Raw genomic sequence first — 22,406 nt, 5'->3', positions numbered from 1 at the left:
CTTATACAATTGATCTATAGACATGGCAAAGGGATATAGTTGGTTATCACGGATTTGAACGATCGCGTGAGCTAACTTGGGTGGTTAATACTACGATACATAACGTAAACACTTTCGGAAATCCGAACTATCATACTTAGGATGATCTAGCTATACAAAACAGATATTGATGATTATCACGAATTAATGTTATTGCGTGAGCTATCGATATTTATAGCTTAAAAAGGTTAAACACTTTCGGATATCCGAAATATCATACTTGAAGTAATCTAGATCGATATACAACACAGATATCGATGCTTATCACGAATTTGAATAATCGCATGATCTAACTCGGGCGGTTATCACTAGGGTTGTAACACGTTGGTACACTTAACACTAGACACAGGTGTGCGAAGCCTTACACTTAGACGTTCCTTATCGCGGAGGGATATTACACAGTCCAGGACACTACAGCAAGGACATTCACAGACACAACTGGCATGACAGTGGCAGGAGCAGGACACTAGCGCTGCCACACGACTGAGAGCGGCACCACGACTGTCGCTCCTCGCTCCCACCACCCCATCACCCCAACCACCCCTGGGCGAGGTTGCACGCACGCGCACACACACGGATGCTGCGGGCCGTCTACAATCTCTTACAAACCCCTCTTCGCTTATAAAAACGTAATCTAAGGTAGAGGGCGAGTAATTTTCATTACAGTGCGGCTTTGTCTTAGAACGGAAGTGATTAAAACCTCCTCACCACCGAAGAAAGGCGTTTATGCTAGTGAAATATTGTTTCCGCGGTTCTGTTAGATAAAAGGACAACAGTTCGGGCGACCCCGTTATTTGATATTGTCTGAATCTTTTCATGTTTGCCAAACGGCAAATAGCTGGTTTTAAAAGCTTGTCTGTTTTGTAGTTGGCTACTCTAAATGATGGCTATGTCATTATAAACCTACTTAGAAACATACTGTTGGTCAATGGAATGGTAATGGATTTCTGGAAATTGTATTTGCTAATCCCAGTTCTCTCAAAACTATTTGTCAGTTCAATGTGCTGGACATCACAGTGAAAATAATGGTTTGCTAAAAATTAATAAGCAGCCACAATCCTTATATATAATACGTGAAGGCGATTTCTACGAAACACTACTCCTCCGTTAATAATGGATGGATTTTTACACACGATCCGTCAAAATTAAGTATTTTTTGTGTAGAAGCCCCCTTTCTCCAATTCATGTAATAAAAGTCCTCGGGCTTTGCCCCACAGGCCATCAACATTCCAATGTATTTCTTATGAAGAAAATTTACTAACCCAGCTGTTATGCTTCGTTTTGCTATTCAATTAAATTTGTTTCTTGGTGCCATGTCGTCAATGAATTAGACTTTTGCATGTATTTAAATGCAATACACTATGTAAAGTGATGGTAATACATTAATAAATCTGCATTTAAATAATCAATGAGTACGATTAATACATTAATAAATCTGCATTTAAATAATCAATGAGTACGATTAAGCTTTGCATATTGTTTCATGGTTAGTGTGTTGTAACTGTTTCTTATAGAAGATTTTAAAACCCGAGTTATTCTTTTCTGCATTCTCATCCCGTAGCGAAGCACGAGCAGAGCAATTAGTGCTATTAAATACTAGGGACCTAATATCATAAAACTTGTTGTGTCACCAGCTTGATTAGAAACCATTATTAATTTTTATTATTAAATTGCACCCAGTTAATAGTAACAGAAGTGTTAATAGAAGTTTTGCTATCACATACATTTAAAAGTTAGAAAACTTTATAAGTGAAGTAAATATTTAAAAATTTAATCGTTTGGATTACAATAGAACATCCATAGCAATACTTTAATCTTCAAGAGATGATCTAGCTAGAAAATTTTGGAAGGTTGAATCTTATCAAAGTCTCTACTACAAAATTATGAAACGTAATAGCATGTATAAAATTATCGAAACAGATGTTTTTACAAGATGCTTTCCCAAAACATATTCAATCCCTTTTATCAACAATTTCAACGTTCAAAGCATTTTAGAGCTGTTCATATTCAACTCTAGACAAATATTATGAGGGTTTTACAGTAACGAGAATGGTGTTTTACAACTGTTCGAGTTATTAGATTTTTTTATCAAACCGACATTAGTTAATTCAATTTTAATGTAACCTTTTGAAAGTACTGTCCAAAAGCTAATAATGTACTGTTTTTTAAACCAATTTAGTGCGGTTTCATTTTTACTCTCAAATATCTAACATATTTTAAATTAATCTCATGCTCTTTGGCTTTTATTTTTACAAATTTAATTCATTTTAATCTAACGAATTTAGTTTTTTGTATCATCATCAATGTACTAGTAATTAAATCCAGTTTTATACCATTTTTATTTCACAGTGATATGCGTTATATAAAAGATGTATTTCGAAGACGGTTTTATTTTGTTTGGTTACTGATGATGAATAAAAATTAAAATAATGATTAATTTAAATTTTAAAGAGCCGTAACCAAAGAGGATAGGCTACATGCCTTTGACATTCCAGCTTTGAAGCCACTGAACGCCTGCGGCCTGTCTCATACCCAAATTGTGGAATTCTTGCTCAGCACAAATATGAACCCATTTATATACCAATAAAAGAGACAACATCTGCTAAGAGGACAAAACAAAATACGACACAAGTCACGGACATAGGTCCGTGTCTTTGTAAAATTTTAAATTGTTCTAACCATGTTTCAAGAAGATTATTTACGTTCCTGGCAATAATTATTTATTCAATAATTCAGGTCCTTGAAAAAAAACCATAAGTCATTAAAACTAAAAAAAAAACAGTTTTTCACGACTAATCATTCTACGGATTACATTTTTAAGTGATAATGAATTAAATGCAAATACATGAGATTTATAAGTTGGCTTATTTTAGCAAACTTCATCAAATAATAAATTATCGCCTTTTAAACACAAATTTCAATAAGCAATGTACATATATATTTACATTAATCGTGTAAATACATTTAGTGTAGTTTTCATGAAAATTATAGTTTCGTCATTAATAAATCAATAATATTAATAACTTAATATATAAAAGTAGACCAATCTTTTCTCATTGATCCCAAACGTTTAGAAATAAGAATACTTCACCTAGTGTTTGAACAGAAACAAGACATAAAGATAGGCTAATACATTTCCCAAATAATTTTTAAAGAAATAGTTTTGAAACATTACATACAAATTGTGTTGATGTAAATCCTTAGTATGGAAGCTTATGTTTAGTCTTGCTTATGTACATGAATCGTTTACTTTTTTAATTGGCTGACACTTCACGGCACTTTTACAAAACAAAAACAACAGAGATAACTTCTAAAGAAAGAAATAATTATTCGCAAACATTCAAATAAAAAAAAATTTAGACGATGTATTTGTACTACAATATAAGAATAAGAAGAAAGTTTTGCTCTCATATATTCTGTGTAAGATACATCGTTTGCCAAACAGTTCCTTAATTATTAGGCCTAAATATAAATGTTTAAACTTTTTAGTGAAACATGTTACGTTTTGTTTTTACATTTCTGAGAAATAGTTGCACACCATTGGGAGTTTTATAAACTTCATAAGGAAATTGTGATGTTGGCCTATAACGTGATTTTTTACTAAATAAATATTAAAAATTGAATAATAACTATTTAGAACATAATTCATAAACTCAGTGAAACACTTTACAATAGAATAGCAAAGAATACAATTTCAGCCCAGATGGACCAGTTGGAATGTTTTCACAGATGCACATGTTTGCGCCCCTCCTCTGACATGTCCATTCTTGACCGTCTGGGCATTCATCTTCTATCAATGGGATCCTGCCCTATGCCAAACTTATTATACCAGCCCTATAAGACAGGTTCTCTGTCCCTTCTGATCGTTATAAGGGCTCGTTTTTCCTGGTCACCACTATTTTGAAGAAATAAATCAAATCGCAATAATTGATCAATATTGTTGCAGTTTTTTATTTGTGTGAATCTTAATCATTTTTAATTAAATTAAACATTGGGCCAAGAATCATATGAGTTAGTTAGGAAATAATTATGAAATCATTATTTCAATAACCACAACTGTATTGAAACGGTACGAATAAGTTATAATAAAAATTGTAATAGTTTAAATGAGATGCCAGCACGTAGTTCCATCATGTAAAACAACAACACCACATTAGATGATAATACAAACAAAACAAATCTACAAACCCATTATTACTATGGGTAAATTTCCGTTTCGAACCAACGTATGGCCCTGATCTGAGCTTTAAGATATTTAGAGTGCTATAGATCTAACTGTAAAAAAGTATAACATTTTTTAATAACGCTGATTAATAAGATTTTAAATACATGGTAAAATTTATTTTTCCAAACCAATTTCTTTTTAAACTATTTTGTTGAGCTAAACAAATAATTTTGTAAATTGGGGCACTTTTGGCCAATAAATGGTTACGGGAAAAAGTTTAAAGAAAAAAAAAAACTTTAAATTAAACAGTCCAATGTAATTCGAATGGAAAATAAGTAAACTGTTGTAGTTAGTTTGTTTTTAGATCTAATTTAACCCGGTTTAGACATTTTCCTATTTCATAATAATATATTTAAATTTAACTAATACATAATACATAACATCAAAATACACTTTATGCCTTACTTATAGCAGAAAACCTATTTACTCGTTTTATCTAAAGAAACTAAATTAATATGACATTTTTAAAGAAATATTTTAGTGTACATTTAACCAGAAAACGAAAGTTTGCTTAGGCAGCAGGTTTGCTACGGCTGCGGTTTTTTTATAGTGTGTTAATGATGTCAATTTAAACAAAAAATTACTTTGCGAAATATTTTAGTTCATCCATTGGAAAGTTCTTTCAGTCGGTGGATTCTTTTTAGTTCTGAGCATTTCATTACATACAAACATTCCAACTCTTCTTCTATTAGTGATAGAATTAAAAATGTAGAAAAGTTATTCCTTATTTGTAAATCCAGCTTACAACAGATTTGAAGTTTTGAAAGGTAATAAACTGTATACATCGCAATATAAAAATACACTCACTTTCAAGCCACCCTCATCAATGATATTTCACTTTAATCGCAATCCAAAAGTAATAACAGATCATTACACTTATTTAAATTTTTCCAATTCATTAAATTATCCGCGACCCAAGGGCTTAAGAAAAGCCGCAATTAGCCAAGGGCTGCTGACATCCCTTCTTAAAGGGGAGTCTTTTTGAGATTTCAAGCCCTCAAAGACGTTGCCAGGGGCGTTTCCCCCCTCTAAACCCCCTTGTGCCACCAAAGGCTAATAACTGCCTAGACTTATCACCCACTTCGCTGTTCGTTCGTCACTGCTAAACAACCTGATCTTTTTCTAGTGTCTTAAAAGTGTCTTCATATTGCTTTCCTGCAAAAAAGCAGGATATTCGACGGACTAGTCAATACATTTCTGTTTCTAATAATTGTAAGTACGTTTAAAGTATTTATTTTTGTAAGGAATAACCCCTACCTCCAATAAAGTATATTTCATATAATTTTTTGTCACAATCCAAAAAAATATTCTAAACAAATAAAATAAATCAGTTTATTCTAAATTCTTCTCCCTCAGTCATGGCAATCAAAAAGTACAGCGTACGTTATACAATTATTTTAAATAAAATAAAGAACAACACAAAAAGGCTAAATCGGAAATCTCAAACGTAAATGGGGATGAAAAATTCTTCATATTTCGCAATAGATTACAATGACAGAGTAAAAACTAAATCTCATTTACTTACTTTACCGATTGTCGTCTAAATTATTTGCTAAGCAATGAAACTACGGACTTCATTTAGCTAGTGACGCTAATATAGTGACATTTTAACCGTGATCATCCCATTTAGGACTTCAAAGGCCATGATTACCTTTAGGCAGCACCTAGTGGCTACCCGCACCCTTTACCCTGGAACGCACTTACAGTAATGTCTCATTGCTTTCACTCTAAGTAATAAAGTAATGGAGTTAAAGCATAGTAATGTAGTTAAAAATGATGAATGTTTAATGTTAATGTTGGATTTACGTTAATGGAAGACCTTTGGGGATTTTTTATGTTGATCTATGTGTGAGTAATTTCGTATATCTTTTTGCAAGATAATGCTAAATACACTGTACTCTGGTCTAACGTCGACCCATTTTAGCTCAATTTAATTTAAGGTAGGGCTAATGTGTATGCTTTTGTGGAGCGAGCTGGTGTAGTGGTTATATCACGGGACTTCGGTCCCTGGGGTTCCAGGTTCAAAACCCACCAAATCACCAATGGATTTTATCTAAGTGATGATGCCGCAACCCCTAGGTCTACCCTGAAGTAATGTGAAAAAACAATCCCAAGCTCGTGTCTTAAGAAGTAGTGTGTAAGAAGTAGTGTGAGGAAGTAGTGTGTTAGGAAACAAATTATGAATGCATTGAATTTATTACGATTATATAACTTATATAATTTAAAACTCATTATATGAATTCCCGACCAACAATATGGGTCCTATTTAAATTGTCTCAGTCTCCAAATGGATCTGATGATGACATGAGTTTCTCTATAAAACTATCGTAATGACATCTTTCGTTACATTTTTCCGTCTTGTTAATATTTTCAGTATTTCTATGTATTGAGAACTGTTGAAAGACGTACTTTTATATACTCGTTTAAACGAATAATATTAACAGTAGTAAAAACATGAAGACAAAGTAGTAATCGAGTTAAGGATGTTGAAAACACGTGGTCGAGTGATAGTGTGATGTTGAAACCTAATAGCTGATGGCTAGGATGTCATCGATAGAGGACGATGCATGTTCAAGTGTTAAACACTTGACTTGCCCACTTCAAGCTATAAATACTACTTCATACCAGTCCAGGACATTATTGCTTTGCTCTACTAGTTTGGTATGTTTAAAAATCCAATTTTGTTAGAAAATATCGTAAATTCATCAATGTTTTAGCAACCAGTTAGAGATCTCCAAGTGTAAAAGTTAAGTAAAGTAGACAGTTACAACATTGAATCTAATACTCCTAATTCAACTTTAGCCGAATTACTTTATCATATGCTATTATTACAATAAATTATCATTTATTTATTCCCCGAATAAAAAACTCAGTAACTATTAAGTCATATGCACTTAAATGGTTTGTTAAATAATGCCACTTTGATATCCTAGACTAGAGGAGCCGACACTTGACCATCTCTGTTGAAGGCAAGGTGTTGACATACGGTGAGTTAATGAGGAGATGACTAGTCTTTCTTTTCACTTCCCTAACCCAATTTGTAGTATTTAAAAGTTTATTTTTTAGAATAAAAGTAAGTAAAATAGTCATACAGCATAACACCAAGATTCCAAGTGTTATTACACAATAAGGATTGAACTGAACATAAAACACATGCTTGAATTCGGTTGGTGGAAAATCAAATAAACGGTTTGCGTTTTATTAGATGGGGATAAACAAATTATTGAGATGCTCTGAGATTTATTACTGACTGACGATTGTCACCTGGTTATTTACCCAAGAAAATTCAGAGTTGATATTCTGATCAACGGCAGTCAGGTCCTTTTCAAACTATTATAAATTATTTAATGACATTTCTCTGGATCAAACCAAGCCTTATCGTTACCAAGCGAGCATTACATCCACTCACCGATCCAGCTATATCACTATAAATGATATAATCTTTTTCCCTCGTTTGAGGGAAAACTATATCATTTTACAAAATAATCGGAGGTTGACACATATTAATAACTCAAATGTATTTAAGAATCTTAAAAGAACGTTAGTATTGTTTAAAAAGGTACATTAAAATAAAATATTTTAAATAAACAAAGACTATTTGCAAACTATTTTAATTTAGTTTTTTTCACATTGGTTTTTTACCTAATTGTTTATAATATATTTGTTTGCAGGACAGGTGACAAAATTACACTTCATGGAATTCCTGCATGTTTTTGGTTTCTTGATTATACTTAGCTTATTAATAAGTTATATTTTACAGATAATTTTATATAACGTGTTTTCTTAAGAACTCTAGAGCTATTAGTTACTAAAATATAAAGCTATTTGTAAACCTACGGCAAATAGCTGGTTTTAACGGATTATCCCATAATAATAAATTGGACACAACTAAATAATGATAAAAATATATTACAATAGGGACATTTAATGACTGTTATTGTTGTTTTGCATTTTTCCCGTGGAAAATTTTGCTCAAACTAAAAAGTTATGAGTATTTTAACCTTGCATAACTCAAGTAATATTTCAAATACCAATTTAACCAAGAAAACCTGGGTTGTTGTAATCTTGTTAAACAAAGAAACTCTTTGCTCTTTTATCTTTCGTCTGATGCAAAGCTAATAGTTTATCAAAAGTGTGTGGTGGAAGAGTGCTGTCTTCATTGGGGGGAAACTGGCAAGAACCCTCAACACTCAAAGGGTATAAAGGGTTGGATTAGGGGTGTCGTCACTGGCAGTCACACAGTCAAGTAGGCCTAAACATCTTACCTTGAAGCCTATGGAGAGTACCTATTTTGACAAATATTTGTAGCATGTTTCATTTTAAAAAATGTACGTATTGTGCTGATTTTAATGTATACTAGTGTACCTGTTGCTCGAAATCGAGCAATTGTCAAGTACCGGTAATATACAGAAGTTATTTTAAAACTACAGTAATAACAGTCATAATTTTCTATGAGTTTCGAAGACCCGACTAAATGTTTATGTAACTAATTGAAATACTCTCGCTATTTAATAGCACTTTGAAATAATAAACGCTTCTTGTAAAAATATTTTAGCATTTTTTGGACCCGGCCTTATTTTTTAGTGTTTTTTACAAATGTTCCCCGACTTAAAGCTATTACCAGTACACAATTTTTGCATGTATTTATTTTTATTTGATCTGACTTTGGGTAGGTTTACTTTACCACTGTGACAACATGAAGTGTATATTCTTCATGTTTTTTTTTTTACTTCCAAAATAAGTTGCTTAGCATAACTGGCAAAAATGATTCATTTCACCAAAGTGATTGTGTACCTGGATTCCTTACTGTGAGACCAGGCCTCTCCTCTACTCTTGTCATATGTACGTTTATCCTATTAGGTCTAATTGTCTTCTACTCATGTTTTCAATATTTTTCCTTTAAATTCAAGAAATATTCTGTTCTTCCAACAAAACTGATTAACTGTTTCGATTTGTTTATAACCTCCTAAATATTACAAACATCAATATTTACTCCCCAAAAGCTGGTGGGTTTATTTTTATATACAGCTGTTTTTGTTTTTAAATTTGTTTTCAATGTAATTATTATGGGGAAAATGCGACCTTTGAGAGCGTCTCGTGCCCTTAAGGGTAAGAGATTTTAAATTCTAAAACCTTTATGCAAAACTACGAATTGAGAAGAATTATTTGACACCTCAAACGGTAAAATCGGTCCAGAAATAACGGAGGAGTTTTGTTCACAAAAAAACAGCCCTCACGTATTAATATAAGAGATCCTGTTTCTCAATCACAAACACGATTGAAAGATTGAGTACTAGTGTTACAAAACAAAATAATCAGTCTCTAAAATTTTTTAACAGCATTAAGTTTCAATATTCATATGATAGGCAATGCTTGACCTTGTATTAATGTTAATTAAGGTTTGTTTTATCATTAGAAATTATGTGTTTATTTGTACTCTTTCATATATAAGTTCTGAGAGTGTTTGAAACAATCCGATGACTAAAATATAAATACAACAGTTTTTTTGTTTATTTATTACTTTTCGCAATATTTGTTATGGCTTTCTTGTCTGTGATTTGACGATATTGAGCGACAGTTTGTAAGATATACGTTTAAATTGTAGTTGTAACACTTTCCAAATACTGTAATACATTCCTAGACTTTGTGTAATAACATTTTTAGTCTGAACTTTCCATTATCAATCCGTATACTTGTACTAAAAGTTATGTTGAATTAAATGCTTGTATGCGTATCGTTGAATTGCAAATATTACAATTTTGTTAACTAAGAATGCAGTAGCTACAACATTGGATTAGCTAAGGCAATACAATCTTACAATAATAAAAATGTTCTTTTAAAAACATTATCTTTGCCAACATAGAAAGAGTAATCGGTGAAAATATTGTTTAAGAAACAATTAAACGAAAGAAATTGCACCAACTACTAAAATAATTTTTATGGTATTAAGTTCAATAGAGTGCTATATTAAATTAAAGTGATTTGTCATTTTTTAACAAGCCAACAAAATTCATACCCCAGGGGGTATAATTGCCTATTGTGTACATGACAAGACCTTAACATACGTTGGGGGAAGTTTGTAGCTCCCTTTGCTCAAAATTCCACATAATTAAAGACAAATACGGTCTTGTAGTCACAGAAATTGTCGAAACACATTTTAAATCGAAGCAATACTTAGACATAATCCTAACTAAACATATCTTCAACAAATATTTTTAAATGTAAAAAATGAAAAAATAGCTTAGTATTTAAAACATTTTGACCTTGTTCTATCTAATTAATATTGGATTTCTTTTTATATTTATCATATTAAGTATTTATATGGAGGAGTATTATAAGATTTTTATAATTTTTAACTAACGAACTAGCCTAGGGTTTGTAGTGTTTAATTTAATTTGAAAGTTAAGTCTAAAGTCTAAACCTTCCGACTCCATATTCAATTTGTGATTAAGCCATCAATTAATGCTATCTAGCAACATTGATATGATTAGCTGTTCATTAGACTAAGGTTCGGTCAGCTCCATGTAAAAATGGCGTAGAATACACACAACTAAATAAAATCAAACTTAATAGAGTCAGAACTTGCAGAGAAAGTTTAGTTTGATATTTAAATGAAACAGTACAAACCAATTTTTGCAAGGATATTAAACTCACAACTAACGCTCGTGTTAAAAGGTTTGAAGGAGTCGTTAGGCACAAAAAAATATTTCAATTTTCATCTAAGATGAATATCCGGTGACAAGTCCATCTTGTTTACAGTAATCTATTGAATCAAAGAACCATTTCCGAACGAAAACCTATTGCAGATCACGAAACATGGTTATGGTTAGGGGCAACTGATAAGAATCTTTCTTCAGATGCTTTTTACGTTATGTAGAACACGAGAAAAATATTTGAATGATTCGGTTTAAAATGAAACCAGTAAATGTAAGGGAGGAATTATTGCAAGAGTATTTAATAAGTACTTTTGTTAAAAGACTTTCACGGAAGATGCAGGTTGTATTTTATGTTTTTCAAATATATCTTCTAATAATCGTAGAGGAAACTATAATGTTAAAGAGATTGACACATAAAATACCCAAAGAAGTAACCGGTAAATTAAAAAATATAATAAAATCATAAATGAGACATAAGATCTTTCAATAAAATGATTTCTTACTTTAATTATATATACTTAGTTCCCCATACATTCATGTGATGTTTTAACCACGTAGTATTATACATATGATTGAAAACTCCTACTGTTCAAGTAACTTTTAAAGATTACAGGAAGAATGAAAGCAGTTGTAGATGAATCCCATATAGTGATGAATGCTACATTTGCTACATTTGAAGCTTTGATATGACAGTTGATAATGTCATAGTTGATGTAATGGTTTGAAATTTACCAAAATGTAGTAAGATTTAGCAACAACATTATAGTTTAACTGATAGTATATTCAGTAAGATTGCAGTTTAGCAACATTTTGTTGTATACGAAAACATGCCAACAGCACTACTCTGTCAGTGGTTGGACTGTAACAGGACCTTTTTAACTTTAAATCTGGTTACAGTTTGAACATGTGCATTCAATGTCTAGTTCAATGTGGGGCTCTGCTGATAGTCAAAGCTAAACCATTCATGTTGAGAAAGCATTGAACTGTCTAATGTCTACAAAGACTCACACCTTTCACGGCTCGGCCTTGGTGAAACCTTGGTAAAAAATATGGTCAATGGTAAAACCAAACTCATAACGTTAACCACTAGGGTATCTATTTCATTATAACTTATTAACTACAGGAAGAGTTGTTTTACAGTCAATTGCATATGTCTGTGTTAATGACGGCCATAAAATTAGTGAACAAATGTGTTATAAATTGAAAACTGATCAAGCGGAGCGAAGCACATTATTATATTCTTAAGCTGGAAGTAAAAGTTAAAGTGAACCATATCTAAAATATTAAAATATAATGTATCATATTGTGTTAACTTTTGCCTTTCATAAGCGAGTTTTAGGTCCCTAATGAATGTATAATCAGACTCAGATTTACATGCATTCCGCTTTGACATAAAATTTTTACTTAAGTCTCAATTGATTTTACTACATTATCCTCTATGTTACAAAACAAAATAACTAAGATACTTCCTTGTCGTTTTTTTTACCACTAAGGTGTCTAAAAGAAGTAAAGAAGTTTTATGAATATAATTCAAGTTTCATATACATCTATTGGTTTTTATCATTGAATTGAACTGGATCAATAAAGTTGCTGAATCTGCCCGGGAATTACATTGCACTAGGGATTGCAGTGCTGGGAAGCATTAGTGTAAATTCTTGAATCTTTTTGATGTTTCATGCGATTTTCTAAATAAAAATTAAATAATCTTAAATATAAACACATTTACGTTTTCCTGTAAATGTTTATCAATCTAAAAAAAACTCGAAGAGTTGGATAAATTTACAACTATATAAAGATTTAATGTGTAATTAATGGGTAAACAATGCCAGGTGTGTAGCTTTACTACGGATTAAAGCTATTAATAGGCCTAGGTTAATTAAAGGTATTTATAAAAATATCTGTTATATTTAGTGAAAAGACTAGGGTTTGGACTGTTCCCTTCTATGTTCATTATTATAAAAAAGTTAATAAAGATCTATCATTAAAACTAATTTCAAGAACCAACAAATAGTTTTTATATTATTTTTACTATAAATTTAATCTGTTACTTTATTACTGAAAATGAAACCAATTTAACATTAATTCGAGAAACTTCCATAGTAAAGGGTGTGGGTAGCCACTGGTTGCGTGCCAGACGTAAAGGTAATCATAGCCTTTGAAGTTCTAAAAGCGATGATCACAGTCAAAATGTCACCATTACTGTCACTAGCTAAGTAGAGTTTGTGGTTTCTAGGTTTACATCCATGAATGTAGCCTTATTACCTTATTGTCCATTTGTTTGATCTTAGTCTTCTGAAGCCATTGATATTTTTGAGGGAGGTGTTCAACCTGACATATTGTTAGTGCCATTAATTTGTGCTATAAGCATATGCAATGTGAAAAGAAAACTTTCATTGTTATAGCCCCACGAAATGAGCTATAGGTCTAGAACCATTCTTACTTAGATCGAACTGGTAACCTTTGGGATTGAAGGCAACCACAGTTCACTACAGGTACTGTCTTCAAACAGATCATATTGAGTCTATTGTTTACCAGCTGTTTTTTTATTTGTTTGTGTTTTGGTTTGCTTGAACTGGATTCAATTATGTCTATTATGTTAGTTTTATTTTACGTTTGGAATGACTTAAACTATAACATAACGGTAAAACAAATCTAATAGCTATATCCGTAGTTTATTAGACAAATCATGTCTTGGACGTTTACAGTGATTCGGAACAATTAACGAGTAACAATAAGATTCAATAATTGACCAACTTTGCTCTAATGACCGTGTTCTCGATACAAATAAAGCTACAGAATCACGTCTCCAGTTACTGTTGTACTTTATATGATCTGTTATCACCAATAAAGTGCACTAACGAGCAAAGCTTGAGAATAGCGCTAATACCGTGTCGTAATAACTCCTTGAGTTCCTTTGGACAAGTTATTCGACATAAAATATCCTCATTACATGCATTAAGTGTCAAATATAAGAAAGCAATACGGTATTCTACTTTGCTAATAAGTGCAGCTAGAGACAGTTTGATATCTGCAAGTTACAAATTGATACAAAGTTGCCTAATGTTTACCCAATAAGTGTATGCAACGCGATGTCGTAGAAACCGTCCCAAACCTCTTTATGGAAAGATATATCCTAGGGTAAAAATTGAACAAGTTAATAACTGTGAAGTAAAGCTAAGCTAAAAGCAAGGGGAAACGGAAAATAAATTACGAATTTAAGGTGCCTGGCAAGAAGGGAGTTGGACCAAATATGTTGACATTTGACGGAGGGCTCAGATTAAAGGCGGGTTCGTTAGTGATCCGGTGAGCTTGTTTATCGGAAATGCAAGGAGCTGATTACCTGCCTTCCTGGAATTTCTCTTTTACTTCAAGAATCATTTACATCCATAAATCAAACTTATTTACATCAAAGAAACGCATTGCAGGTGTGAAATCCAATAACTTTAAATTCTGATTGCATCAAGATGGCATGCTTTCTCTTTTAGGGAAAGTATATTGGGACTCAATCTATAGGCTGGTGGTATTATAATGTAGCTAAAAGGCAAGAATTAAGGACCTTCATGGCTTCATGACTACAGCATTACTTTATTATAGACTTCATGAATATAAATCTCATTACATTTGTAATAGTATCGCCTTCCAGCTCAGTTAGGCTGACTAAGAATGCAAGATGCAAGTACAGGGTGAGGCAATGAAAGCACCCCAATTTATAAATAGTCCAAACTCAATAATGTTCACCCTATAGATATAAATAGCATATCAAAACAAAGCTTATCTTTAGTAATTTTAGCGTAATTTTTCCATTTCTTGAAAACAAAATATTGCAAGTGACGACCTTGTACTACTTGACATTTCTTTTTAGTCACTTGAAAACTCCATCAAATACTCCTCCAGCACTTCTTCAGGAATCACTTAAGTATTTGGACGATTCTTAGCTTCAATTCAATCAAATATGTAGGGCGATTTTGAAAAACCTCAAACTTCAAGTAGCTTATTAGAATAACCCTCACTCCCCCTCAAAAAAAGAACCAACGTTAAGCTTTCAACAACAAAAGCTTCCTGGAAAATCTCTTTGGACTTCGAGATACTGCGTCTCGCACTCTTTCAACATTTGCTTGGTGTACAAAAGGTTTTGCGGCACCCACCGATTATTTACAAGGTTTAAGGTGTTATCCTAAATAATTTTACCCAGTTCACCATTGTTGTCAAATCTGGAAAAGCGCCATGTTGACCAAGGATGGAATGTGGACCAAACTATTTCTGGGTTTTTGCACAAGAATCGCTATTTTTAAAATAGGTTTCCACACCAATATCTCAGTGTTAATAGTCGCAGGCATAATGTTTACTAAAATGGCATACTGTAATTGATGTTATAAGCACAGCTGTTCATTCATTGTTGCTTTACTTAGTGTGACAACGAAATGAAAATTGGGGTGCTCTCACTGCCTCACCCTGTATAAGTGAGATGATCTGTGTAGGTTCGTAACCGACTAAGATCAGCTGTTTGTTTAGCCAGGGCCGTAATCAAGAACAGCTAAACAAAATAGCTACCAATTTTTTTCAGAATCGAACCAGCTCACTTTGGATTATTAGGGAATTACTTATTAGTAATCTAATAGTTAACTAAGCAGCTATAATTTTTAAACGCGTTTAAAATAACGTCGAAGAAAAACTCATTACTTACATATACTAAAGGAGATATGATAGAAACGTATAGTCTCCATAAATCAATAAATACAGTTTTCAAGTGTATTCATCAAACATACATCACTTGGGCACTTATATATTATGCCTTCAATCAAACAGTCTTTACGTAATTAATACATAGGTTGACACGTCGACATTGACTTTGACATTGACAGAGGAGGAGGGCCTGACGGCCTAAGTTGTGTCGTGTGTCAAGTCTGTCGTCTTGACAATGGGTAATTATCAACCCTTCAACAGGAGAAAACACTTGTTGATATCCTACTCGCTTAATCCGTACCCATATCTAACAAGAAAACTCGAATAAATAACATTGTATAATAGATTATTGAAAACCCTGAAAGTGTCTTACCGTATAAATCTTTAATCCAGTAGGCCTAATTCGCTGTAAACACTTTAGCTTATATTCAAGTTGTCTTATTTGTCTTATAAATACAATAATAACTTATAAAATAATAATTCAAAGGCTAAAACTCCTTTATGCTGTCACATTCATTTTAAAGTGAATCCTCACATATTTTATTTGAAGAGACGATTTTATCCTAGTTACTTAGTTGTACGGAACTCAAAATATATATTTTAATCCTCTTTGCAAATTAAGTAACCCATTTCAAATACATGAATTCGACTAAACGGATATTTATTTTCTGAAATACAAATAAACCTTTGCGTAGCTTACTATAGAAACAAAATGAATCGGAGGCTTAGCTACAAAAACCATGTCAGGCTAGGGAAGAGCTTGTAAAAGCTCTTCAAGCGACATGGAGAGCTGGCTTATAAAAGTTGTGGAGGGCCGATGACAAACCCTGTCAGTGACAGTGGTCTTTACTGAATAACGTCATAAACAAAACTGAGTGCTCAGTGCTACCAATCTCTAGAGCAAACAGTTAAAAAGTTCATTGGGAGACGTATATAAAATAGAATAAACTTTTTAGAATATTGTTGTATATAATTGCAACCTGTTCCGAACTTCAGACAAAATTGAATCGAAACCCATGGTTACCTCCCGCTATCTCCGCGTCCCACCACCTCCGTGTACCGCTACCTCCGAATTTCAGAGTGACCCCTATAATCCTCGGTTACTTCCTGCGTTAAGACTTTCCGTCCAAACCTAACTTAACCTAACCTAACTTAACCTAACCTAACCTAACCTAACATAACCTGACCTAACCCACGGGGTTAAATTTTCATAAAATCTTCCATCCACGGGGCTTTGCAGCCGTGGATGCAATGACAGCTAACAACGCAGGCAGTGACGGGATTATAAGGGTCACTCAAGAATTCGGAGGTGGCGGGACAGATTTGGGTTCGTAGGTGGTGGAACGTGGAGATAGTGGGAGCACACGGAAACCCATACATGAGAAAAATTACTCTTTTTTCAATAAATCAATTTGTGTGAAAAGAAACAGTTAACACCTAGAAACACTGTAGAACCTAGAAAACCTTTAGAAAATGGAGCAAAAGTTCGACTTTAAGAGGGTTTGGCATGAAAATATTTCAGTAAAGACTAGAACCGTTCCTAAACTTTTAAGATGAAGTTGAACATTTTACCAAAATGCGGTTGAAGGTTGGGTTAGAGGTGAAATATGAAGGTTAAGGTTTTTTTTATTTTTACCTTCTAAAATTCATAACTTCACCTCGTAAACTTTAGTACCAAGTACATGTAAATCCCCGTTTCTCATACCACTGAAATGTTAATTTAGGTTCAAGGCCTCAAAGTCTATCAGAAGTTGACGCTAACGGTCTAGAGGTGAAATCAATAAGCTGGCCCATCCAGCCGGAAATTAATATTCAAACACTTGGACGTCACTTACCTGGTCTTAAACAGTAATTAGTGTTGCCGTAAAAATACACTGTAATTTATAAATGTTGCATTTCAAGGAGGGTCTACTTCATGTTATCAAAGGTAAAAGAAAACCCTAATCGTGTTATTAAAAAAAATACCCCCGCCGCAGCAAACCTGCAGACTAAGAGAATTTCCATTTGTCTGATTGGATCTACACTAAAATGTCTCCTTAAAAATATCACATTTATTCCCTATTTAAATAACATTAGTTTAACGAGTACTTAGGTTTACTGCAACAGGGAGGGTAAAAAGGTGTTTTCTTGTAAAATGTTAATCGTTGTTAATCGCCTATGAAATGAATGCATTTTCCTAATTTGATCAAAATATTTTCATAAACAAGTGAACTACAACAGTTGACTTATTCTCCATAAGAAGAACATGGGAATTTTAAATTTTCATTTTTTTTAAATTTTCTCCGTAACCATTAGGCGCATAATAACGGTTCAGTATACTAAATTATTTGTTTTTTTAAGCTCTACAAAATGGTTTGGAAAGAAAATGCTAAACTTTTACCCAATAAAACCCCCCATAAACCCCTGTTCCCATAGTCTGATCATGCTGGTTCGCGAACTCGTTCGAATAAACGTAGGTCTACACTTTTGTTCAGAATTTCATCAAAATCGGATGATTTTTGCTCAAGTTATCGCGCTAACGGACACATATATAAATATATATATACATAAATATATATATATATATATATATATAATATATTTATACATATAATATATATATGGGCTATATATATATATATATAAATATATACATATGAATTTGAATGGATGGTGTTTTTGGTCTCTAGGGACCTCAAAACGAAAAAGTAAATCGGTCCTGGGTCCAGGTCTTACCATGAGTACTACGGTAATAGCTTATTCCCTATTGGGGAAATTCTCTAAAATAATGGCGAATGTTTTAACCAGTTGATATTGTTTATTTATTTACGGCAAAATCGCCATTTGTACAATCAATTACATGCATAACAATTTGTGGATTAATAAATTGTAAAATATTAAAGAAATAAAAAGTATATCGTGTGAAAAGTAAAACACCGCTTTTAAACTAAATATTTTAACTCTAAAAGTATTTTTTTTTTTTTTTTTAAATGTACTGTTTTAAAAGTGAAATATATAATTAAATAGTAAGTAAGTAGTTTTGGCTTGAATTAAATTGTATATGGTATAAATAAAGGGACACTTACCTAAAAACGTGTACTATGTTGAAAAAAAAAAAAAAAAAAACTAAACAAATTGCAACAATTAGTCAAAGTGTGAAATTGTTTAATAGACACATAATCCAATTAAAAGGTAACTATAAGAGCTTGTACCGGGTAAGTGGCCCTCGTAATAGCAATCATTTGTCCCCTTGTTAGATTCAAGTTGTTCGCCTGCTTTTCCTGTATTATTAATTATGGATTTAGAACTAGATAGTTATTTGTAAAAAAACAAATTAATTTTACATTTATTTATTTGGTTGTAAGGATTAGTTTATTGTCTACTAGCAGAGTACCCGTCCTTCGTACGGGGTTGGCAAATAAGTATAAAATGCCTATTGCAGTTATACTCGAGCTTTGCGTTTGCAATGTGAGAAAACACGGTTTGAGAAAATTGTCTTAATGAAATTTACTGTATGCTATAGGCTAGTATTACACATCTACCTTAGCCATAATGTTCAACCACTTCACCTATTAAGAAAGATAGATTATTAAAAATTCGCAAAATATCACAAATTATTCCTATAATTAAAATCATAAACACATCTGTAAACAATCCTACATTGACAGTTCTCATTGCTTATCACAGTTTTTTTTTGCTGCTTAGTTCAAATTAGCTGTTTTCATAAATAATGAAAAAAATAATGTGCTGCACCCTGTTGGTAAATCTTGTAAATTTGTAATGTTTTTGCATATCATAGAACCAAATCTTTTAGTTGAAATAGCTGGCTAAATTCTTTAACTCCCTTTAAATATGAATACTCATAAGGCTAAGATGGGGAACTGCAGAGCCACTGGGGCGGAGCCCGAAAGGATTTTCGAGAGAAGAATATGCCTATATGTTAATCGGGAATGTAAGCTATCATTATGCCAAATTTCAGCCCAATCCGTCCAGTATTTTTTGCGTTTACTTGTCACAAACATACATCCATACATCCAAACTTTCTCATTTATAATATTATTAGTAGGATTAGTAGGATGTCGTATTTACCTGAAAAGGTTTTGTTTGCTAAATGTTTTACTACTTATGTAAATTTAACTATCTAAAATACAGTATTAATTTCTGGAAAAGTTCTGGAATATGTAGTTATCAGTTGATATTGGATTTTGATTCATCGTTTGTATGAGGACTATACTATTAGGGTTTTCTTTATAAAATTAATATCCTGAATTTTGTATGTGAATTTTGGATTGATTGAAGGGGGTTTTAGACATGCTTTTATGTCCTTGTCCATACGGCTAGAGTAAAAAATAAGCATAATCATTTATGAAAAATATAAATTGTTGTTTTAATCCAAAAGAGGGATTCGTATTATAACAAACTTTAGTAGTAAATGTTTTGAGAGGCTTGTTAGTCACATCTTAGACATTCAAATCAAATCCAACTGGTAACAAAACACTCCTATTCTGGCAGTGACAAGTGAGCTGATTATCTCTTTTGTAATGTCAGGAACGTCTATTTAGACATACGGGCTGCTCCCTGGTGGTAAACCGTACAACTAATCTCCCGCATTGCAACCCTACAGCCAACACATCCATCAAGTAATAGAAGTGAAGAAATTTGGAATGTCAACATAACATTCACTGTTAAAACACAAAGATTACGTGGGGACCCGTGGGCCTAGCACATTTGAATAGAGTTCAAAATTGGGATCCAATAAGAACAATGCAGTACAATAATTTTTTTATAAAGATTATGTTGTTTTATAAAGGTTATTGGGTGAATTAAAATATTGATAATGTATTTTATTTATAGTCAATGATAAAACTGAAAAATTAAAATGAATTAAATTGGTTAATTGTAGTTATATACATCATAAAGAGTGATTTGCCTACCTAAAATATGTTACAATTATCACTAAAACTACCCTAGGCTACTATACTTACATTACTTAAATCCTTTTCTTTAACTGTTTTATATTACGTTTACTAATTGACTGTGGTTAAACATTTTACTGAAGGATAAGCTGTTATTAAATTGAAATTCACATCTAAAAAAGTTAAAAAGAAAGCGAGAAAGTCATCCCTGGATCTTTGAATACGACCTCTAAAAATAAATAAAACGCTATTGGGGGTAAAGCCCTATATGGAATATCCTTTTAACTTACTATTCGTCCCTCCGCTAGATTATACGCTTTCAAATTACCACTAACAAGTAAAAATCGGTTCAGTAAAACGGATGAAAAAGAGTTGTTACAGAAGAAAACCCTTAATGTTTTAAGTCTATAGATAGATGTAATTTTGTTAATATTTTACTGCAGGGGAAATTTAGAAAAATAACAATGAATCATGCTGCTAGATTTATTTATATCCCTTGTACTTGTACTTGTAGCTATGTGGATTGTGCTCGCCAAGTTATCAGAAGATTACAGCTTCAACCTTGAGAAGTCTGCAAATTTTGGATTGTTGAAATCTGGGCCCATCTGTCCTTGATAATTAGACTTTTCACGTCATGGTTCTGACTGTTTAGCTAGCTTAGAGTTCTTTAACCAGCTGGTCTTCTCCTAAGGGCCAAAACTGACATGTTATCTATTCAATACTCTATGAATACTACCATCGTTGCTTTAAATTGTATAGCTTACAGTGTACTGTGAGTGCACTCTTTCCAAAAGGGAAAAGAAAAAAACTGATGGAACCAAAAAGGCCGATTTTTATCACAACGATTTTTTATGGAAACCACATGATAGTGAATTCCTTGTGATCACACAGCTGGAAATTCCAATACGTTTTTGAAACATTAAAACCTCGCTTTTGCTCCATCGAGTTTTGATGCTTAATGGAGAAAGAGATGCAAATCCAAAGGAATTCTCTTATAACTAAAAGAGCTAAGAGAGTTGAGCTTTTTACTACCATGTCACGAACTAATTGACCAACCCAATTCACTCTAAAAATAAAAATAAAAATTATTAGAAGGCCATTTCCACAGTATGATGAAAATAGTTGTTCATCACACAGAGCGAAAGTTTCTTTTTGGTACATAAACGTACAGTATTGGTCTGGAATGGAGACCGTTGGAGATTTAATGTTTATTTTTATTTGTATTTGGTTTGTTAGCTATATCTGAGTTTTAAGGGTGATTCAGTCGATGGAGGAACAGTCCATTAAATATTATGGTAAACAACATTCTTGAATTAAGTCAATATATATTCAACAGATAACATAGTTATAATGATTATATACAAAAGGTAATACACTATCAAAGAACAAGTTGAAAATCCATCACATCATAACTACTATTAGTTTAATTGTGAAGATAATAATATCCATGCTTTAAAGATCCGACAACAATTATTAGTTATGTTTGTTACACATATTATTATTACACTAAGGGCTGTTGTGTTGTAAATGTTGCTTATTCGAAGTAGTAGTTAATATTTTGACTCAAAGTCGATGGAGAACGATGAAGTGTTGTAGTGAATCATTGGGTGAGGTGAATAAAAGGTAGTATTTGGTAGTACGTACTTCTTTTTGAAGTATTTACTCGGTTTTCGGTGAATAAACATGCTAGTTGGTACTAGCCCCTAGTACAAACTACGACTTTCAGGTGCATAAAATGCTAGTTCGTACTACCCCTAGTACATACTACATCACATAGGGAAAGTAGTATCTACTAGGCTTTTTCGGTGAATAAAAACCAGTCGGCATAGTAGTTACTTCATTTTTATGTAGTACGCTCAAGGGCATGCTTCGGTTTGATCGTTTGCGAATATGGCGATGTTTTTACAA

General features: G+C 32.5%; 1 protein-coding gene across 1 annotated transcript in view; it reads right to left on the bottom strand.

Moving 5' to 3' along the window:
• The window catches only part of LOC128988526 (teneurin-a-like), a 207,535-nt gene extending 206,983 nt beyond the window's left edge, over positions 1–552 (bottom strand). Inside the window, exon 1 of the mRNA XM_054409902.1 lies at positions 405–552. The gene's annotated coding sequence lies outside the window, so the exon portion shown is untranslated. The remainder of the gene's footprint in view (positions 1–404) is intronic.
• Positions 553–22,406: the final 21,854 nt, after the last annotated feature.

Source organism: Macrosteles quadrilineatus, unplaced genomic scaffold (assembly GCF_028750875.1).
Source record: "Macrosteles quadrilineatus isolate MER2022 unplaced genomic scaffold, UCM_ALF_1.0 Scaffold_3__2_contigs__length_128488019, whole genome shotgun sequence".
In the NCBI taxonomy this organism is placed as follows: Eukaryota; Metazoa; Arthropoda; class Insecta; order Hemiptera; family Cicadellidae; genus Macrosteles; species Macrosteles quadrilineatus.
This window is presented reverse-complemented; position numbering and strand designations above follow the sequence as displayed.